The sequence below is a fragment of the Centruroides sculpturatus genome, unplaced genomic scaffold (genome assembly GCF_000671375.1).
Source record: "Centruroides sculpturatus isolate CEXI.00-Female unplaced genomic scaffold, Cexi_2.0 scaffold406, whole genome shotgun sequence".
Classification (NCBI taxonomy): Eukaryota; Metazoa; Arthropoda; class Arachnida; order Scorpiones; family Buthidae; genus Centruroides; species Centruroides sculpturatus.
Window position 1 is genome coordinate 374,869 of NW_019384754.1, and position 7,952 is coordinate 382,820.

General features: G+C 32.3%; 1 pseudogene; it reads right to left on the minus strand.

Annotated features, from left to right (window-relative positions):
• Nucleotides 1-471: 471 nt before the first annotated feature.
• Nucleotides 472-1,554, minus strand: LOC111628661 (annotated as a pseudogene).
• Nucleotides 1,555-7,952: the final 6,398 nt, after the last annotated feature.

Below are 7,952 nucleotides of genomic sequence, written 5' to 3' on the forward strand. Positions count from 1 at the left end.
CTCACGCGGTTTAGCTGTTAGATGCTACATACCAAAATATTGTATAACGCTTCCAATGACTCTCCGGGGTCGGCATCATGAAATGTCACCGCACGCCACTGCTCCACACACATGCAAACATGCATACACAGGAAAAAACCCGAACCTTTTGCATCTTTCGACGTTTCGAAATCCCCCGAATCCAAAAATTTAAAAATCTTGGATGACGTTTTGATCGATCGCCATCTTTTCCTCTGTTATATACAACAGAGCCGAAAAAATAATACCGGATTTATAAACCTCAATTTATGCAACAAAGAGCAAGAACGGAAAATTTAAGGAATTTTTACACAAAACATTTATTGGATAAAGATTTAGGATAACGCAGTTATAAAAATTTTGAAACTTGCGTAACAAAAGAGCATTGTTTTTTCATTATATTTTCGGCGTAGAATCTACGAAATCGATTAAATATCGAAAGTCTGAGCAATTTCATTCGAAGTGTTCCCACCATTTCTTGTCGTAACCATCGTGGACGTGTTCTATCGGCACCCTGCATCTTTTAACATCGTTTATCGCAGTAATGAAACTTGTCTCGTGTTTCCAGTTTGAGTTTCTCGGGATCTTCGCAGGGGATATTTTTTCTCAAATTTTTTTCCAAATATTCGGATAGTTTATCGGTGGCCATTTCCAAGTCGTTCCGATTGTCTAAATATTTCACTTTGGTTATAATAAATCACTTCGAGTAGTAAGCGAAAACGTAAGTGTACATCAAAGTGCGGCGGCGACACTTCTTTTAGGAATGGCATTTCTATATTTCCTTTGTTTCTTCTATTTTATCGACGACCGACTCGTATAATTTCTGTTCCAGTTTGAAGTTCTGCTTGTGATTGCTGTAACGATTGTAATAAAACAGATATCTCTTCGAGCCTTTTGAGATTTCTCTAAAGCGTTCTTTGTCATTTTTACCGCTTCGTCGTCGTAACGACTGCATTTGTACCAGGATGAACCGCGTGGTTCCCACGGTCCGAGGCACGTCCGACAGAATTCGGTTCTACAGTTCTTGTTCTCGCGTACGATGCGGTTGCGTACATCGTCTTTTTCTATAACGCACGGCATTTGGGGCACTCTTTGGTGTTGCTGGAGATCCAATTGGACGTGTTCCAGTCGTCGTCGGATTTCTTCTGCCACTTCCGAAGCGGGTCTCAAATGATTGGCTCCTGTCAGGCTTCGGTGCAAGAAATGCAAAATATATGTCCGCGGGTACCGAGCATTAACGGCATTGCTGCATTCGGGTCTCGGGCACCATTTCGGTAAGCGGTTGCATTCCACGAAACAATCGGAGATCGGGTACCGATATCTTACTCGAACCTTGATATCCCTCGAAAGCTTGAGGACCACGTCGTCGTCTATTAACGAATTGCATTGGTGAGCGGTAGTTTCCTGGTACTTAATTAATGCTAGTTCACTGCTTGTTATGATTGTTCGGACTTCCTCGCTGAAAACAGCGAGGAAGTCCGAACAATCATAACAAGGAGGTCTCAAAGTGATTCTATCCTCAGGATTTTTATTCATACTAGTAATTTGGTTCTCAAATATTCTTCCCAGCAATTCGGACAAAATCGATTTTGTTTGTCACCATCGAACTCGTCAGCCCGGCCATTATGTCCAAAATTTTCTCCATAATTTTTCGTTTATTCGGAAAACAACGAAAGGCGGTTTTTATTTTTTCCAAAAGGGAAAAATCATTTAACTTATTGGCCAAATTGCTTTAGAATAATAGAAATATGTGTGATTGATTGTTGAACAAATTTGTTTCTTTTTATCGAACGAACAAAAGTCGTTTATTTATGGAATTGTTAACGTTTTGAGCATTTTCGTTTCGAAATCAAAAATAATTGACGGCAGAGAACGAGAATTTTGACACGGTTAGAAAAGCATCGGAACTCTGCTTGGGGATCCGGGATCGAATCTGAGAAATCCCGGCAATTTTTGGGGAGTTATTACTGCCAAGGCCTTTTTTTAAGCGTGCCGTAAATTAGGCTAGGCCGCAATGAAGTGGCGGGTTGGTAAATCTAGTCAGTCGCATTCTAGTCAGATTATAAAGACGTATCCATCGATGACTAAAGAAAATAAACGCAGTACTGTCACAAATAAAAATGAAGAGACTTCCGAAGCTTCGTTAATTAATAATCATTTGACAAGAACACTTTATGCTGAAAAGTATGAATAAGAATTCCGAGGATAGAATCACTTTGAGATGTAAAACAGCGAAAAAGTGATTGATTAATTTCAAAGATTTTTGAAATTTTAAATTTTAAATTTGAAAATCTTTGAAATTAATCAAATCGTGTGAACCGGTTTGATTTAAGTACAATATATCATTCTTCTGCACTAAAACATATGAATGGAAATAATTCATTTAGTTTATTCGTATCCGGAAACGCCACACGCAGGCGATCTATCGAGGGCAAATGCCTTCCGTGGTATCTTTTTATGGAAACTGACTCCTAGGAAGGTTTTACTAACGTGAAGAAAACCCAGAAAACTCCACGTGGCCAAACCCGCAACCAACTACCAGTGTTCAGTGGTTTTGAATTGGGCGCTCACTCAGCCCCTGGTAGGCACCCAGTTCATACGTGAATGAAATGTCCACAAATAAATTAGTTACATTAACGAATTACTACGGAATAAAATATTTAAAAAATATAGCATTTGCTACATTTGCGAAAACACAATCGCTCAGTTTTTATTATTTTTGACTTTATAAAAACTTTTCTGAATTTCTGACATTTACTTCATCCCCAATGTCATTTTATATTCAAGATAAAATACTTTAATATCGATTTATTTCACAACTGTAATTGTGCCGCAATTTGAAAAAATTGTGGACTTATAAATTTATACTGTCGTCGTCTCTCCTTTCTTGATCTCGAGAATGGAGTAAGATAGATGAAAGTCGAGACCATATTTGGAAAGCTTATGGGCTCCGATTAACTAGAGAGGTTGAGACGCACGTATTCAGCCCAAAACATGTACGGGTAACGGGTGAGCGCCGCAATCTTGCAGTTCTGGACCGTCGATAATAGCGTTTGCTACGTGTAGCTTGGTGAGTACACGATCGGCTTAAACGACTTCATTTTTTTGTGTTTGGGGTTAAAATTTTGATTTACTTTGCTTCCGCCATTTTTTTCAACTTATTTCCCGTGAGTCAATGCGCGATGTTCACTGAGTCACGTGATGTTATAAACGTGTGCCTCAACAATTTTTACTTGGACTTGAAACGTGTAACGTGTACTTCTGCTACCCGTACACGTTTAACGTTTGAACTTGTGCCTCAACCTCTCTACTGTATACGAACTTCCGGTTTGTACCTGACTTGATGTTATTTCAATTCATACTTTTTCCCCTGAAAAGAGTTAGATAGATGGCCGACACGACTCTATTGCTCACAGGAAAGGTATGATGTACAAAAGCAAAACTACTGATTTGAGGTGGAGAGCGTATACAACATTTTAAATTAATTAAATCAATTAAAAATATGATTAAAACTTGCAGCCCGGCGTGTGACGTGTCACAATAAATAATTGCTGGTTTCACAATTATTCTTCTATCAATTATTTCTAAAATTACAGATTATTTCCAAAGTATCTTTAATTTTAAAACGGCAATTGCATAATGCTTTTATTGTTAAATAATAATGTAAATACAAAAATAAACATTATATATACAATAAAACAAATTACATTTATTTATTAAGTAATGTTATGTAGCGTGAGATTACACTCTCCAGCAAATAAATACGCCTTATAGAAACTATATATAAAGTTTATTCGTGTATAAGTATTTATATTATTACTTTATCATATTTAAAAAGCTTATAAATTTTAAAGTTTGATTATATAAAATTTTACTTTATATCAATAATCCTTAACCATTATATTAAAATATGTATAGATATTAAAATTATATGTGTAAGTTTTCAGTTAAGACGCGGTAACAGCAAGTAACATGCGATAAACGACATAAATTTTTTTAAATCGAATTATATACTCGAAATGCATATATCTCAAAAAGTTTAACTCAAAATCGAAAACTAATGATTTTATTCGATTCGAGAGACAATTCTGCATTAAAATATGTTTAAAAATTAAAGATATATGTGTAAGGTTTCAGTTAAGACGCGATAACAGCAAGTAACATGCGATGAACGATATAAAATTTCGTGAATCGAATTATATGTTCGTAATGCGTTTATCTCGAAACGTTTAACTCCGAAACAAAAACTAATTATTTTATTCGATTCGTTAGACAATTCTGCATCAAAATATGTATATATGTTAAAGATATATGTGTAAGTTTTCAGTTAAGACGCGATTACAGCAAGTAACATGCGATGAACGATATAAATTTCGTGAAACGGATTATATGCTCGAAATGCGTATATCTCGAAAAGTTAAACTCAAAATCGAAAACTAATTATTTTATTCGATTCGTGAGACAATTCTGCATTAAAATATGTATATATATTAAAGATATATGTGTAAGGTTTCAGTTACGACGCGATAACAGCGAGTAACATGCGATGAACGATATAAATATTGTGAATCGAATTTATGTAATCGAAATGCATATATCTCGAAAAGTTTAACTCAAATACAAAAACTAATCATTTTATTCGATTCGTCAGACAATTCTGCATTAAAATTTGTATAGATATTAACGATATATGTGTAAGTTTTCAGTTAAGATGCGCGCGATAACAGCAAGTAACATGCGATGAACGATATAAATTTCGTGAATCGCATTATATGCTCGAAATGCATATATCTCGAGAAGTTAAACTCAAAATCGAAAATTAATAATTTTATTCGAATCGTGAGACAATTTTGCATTAAAATGTAACTAGAAATTATAAATATATGTGTAAATATCTAGTTTACGCGCGATAATATCAAATAACATGCGATAGACGATTAAGTAATATCTGTAATAAAATATTTTTACATTCGATATGCATATATCTCGAACATTTATACTCAGAAACTCAAGCTGATTATTTTATTCGATTCGGGAGACAATTCTGCATTAAAATATGCATAGATACTACAGATATGTGTGTAAGTTTTAAGTTAAAACGCGATAACAGCATATCACATGCGATAAACGATATAAATATTGTGAATCGAATTTATGTACTCGAAATGCATATATCTCGAAAAGTTAAACTCAGAATCGAAAACTGATGATTTAATTCAATTCGTAAGACAATTTTCCATAAAAATTTGTCTAGAAATTATAAATATATGTGTAAGTTTTTAGTTTACGCGCGATAATACAAAATGACATGCGATAAACGATGAAGTAATTATCGTAATATGATATTTTTACACTCGAAATGCATATATCTTGATAAGTTAAAATCAGAAAAAAAACTGACTATTCTATTCGATTCGTGAAACAATTCTGCATTAAAATATGTATAAATATTAAAGATATATGTGTAAGTGTTCAGTTAAAACGCGATAACAGCAAGTAACATGCGATAAACGTTATAAATTTCGTGAATTAGATTATATGCTCGAAATGCGTATATCTCGAAAAGTTAAACTGAGAATCGAAAACTAATGATTTTATTCGATTCGTGAGACAATTCTGCCTTAAAAATATGTTTAAAAATTAAAGATATATGTGTAAGTTTTCAGTTAAAACGCGATAACAGCAAGTAACATGCGATGAACGATATAAATTTCGTGAATCGGATTATATGCTCGAAATGCGTATATCTCGAAAAGTTTAACTCAAATACAAAAACTAATTATTTTATTCGATTCGTGAGACAATTCTGCATTAAAATATGTATAGATATTAAAGATATATGTGTTAGTTTTCAGTTATAACGCGGTAACAGGAAGTAACATGCGATGAACGATATAAATTTAATGAATCGGATTATATGCTTGAAATGCGTATATCTCGAAAAGTTGAACTCTGAAAAGATATATAAATATCGAGTGTAAAAATATTATATTACAAATATTACTTAATTGTTTATCGCATGTTATTTAATATTATCGCGCCTAAACTGAAAACGTAAGCATATATTTTTAATTTTATACATATTTTATGTGCAGAATTGTCTCACGATTCGAATAAAATCATTAATTTTCGATTCTGAGTTTAACTTGTCGAAATATATGCATTTCGAGAATATAATTTGATTCACCAAATTTATATCGTTCATCGCATGTTGAACGATATAAATTTGGTGAATCACGATATACTTGCTAAAACGATATACTTGCTGTTATCGCGTCTTAACTAAAAACTCACACATATATCTTTAATATCTATACATATTTTAATGCAGAATTGTCTGACGAATCGAACAAAATAATAAGTTTTTCTTTCTGAGTTCAACTTTTCGAAATATACGCATTTCGAACATATAATCCGATTCACCATATTTATATCGTTAATCGCATGTTACTTGTTGTTATCGCGTCATTACTAGTAACTTACACATATATCTTTAATATCTTTACATATTTAAACGCAAAATTGTGTCACGAATCGAATAAAATCATTAGTTTTCGTTTCTACATTCAACTTTTCGAGTTATATGCATTTCGAATGTGACAATATAATATTACGAATATTACTACATCGTTTATCACATGTTATTTGATATTATCGCGTTTAAACTGAAAACGTACACATATATTTATAATTTCTATACATATTTTAATGCAGAAATGTCTGACAAATCGAATAAAATAATTAGTTTTTGTTTCTGAGTTCAAATTTTTTAGATTTACGCATTTCGAAAATATAATTTCATTCACGAAATTTATATCGTTCATCGCATGTTACTTGCTGTTATCGCGTCTTAACTGAAAACTTACACATATATCTTCAATATCTATACATATTTTAATGCAGAATTGTTTGACGAATCGAATAACATTTGTTAGCAGTTTTTATACACATGTAAACAATTGTAAGCAGTGTTTTTACACAGGTAAACACTAATTATCAGTGTTTATACACATGTAAACAATAATGAGCAGTGTTTTTACACATGTAAACAATGGTGGCAGTGTTTGTACACATGAAACCACTGGTTATCAGTCTTTATACACATATCAACAATGATAAGAAGTGTTTTTACACATGTATACACTGATTAGCAGTGTTTATATATATGTAAAAAGTTGTAAGCAATGTTTATACACATGTAAACACTTGTTAGCAGTGTTCATACAGATTAAAACAAAAATAAGCAGTGTTTTTACACATGTAAAAAATAATGCGAAGTGTTTTTACACATGTAAACACTAATTATCAATGTTTATACACATGTAGATAATAATTATCAGTGTGTATACACATATAAATAATGGTCATCAGTGTTTTTACACTTTTAAACACTTGTTAGCAATGTTAATACACATGTAAATAATTGTGAGCAGTGTTTTTACACATGTAAACACTGGTAAGCAGTGTTTAAACACATGTATACAATAATGAAAAGTGTTTTCACACATGTAAACAATAGTGAGCAGTGTTTCTACACATGTAAACACAAGTTATCAGTGTTTATACAAATGTATATAATAATTATAAGTGTTTTTCCTCATGTAAACATTTATTAGCAATGTTTTTACAAATGTAAAGAATGATGAGAAGTTTATCTACACATGTAAACACTGGTTATTAGTGTTTGTACACATGTAAACAATAATGAGCAATTTTTTTACACATGTAAACAATAATGAGCAGTTTTTTTACACATGTAAACACTAATTTTCAGTGTTTAAACACATGTAGATAATAATTATTAGTGTTTTTACACATGTATACAGTTGCTAGCAATGTTAATACACATGTAAACGATTGTGAGCAGTGTTTTTACACATGTAAACACTAATAAGTAGTGTTTTTACACATGTAAACAATAATTAGCAGTGTTT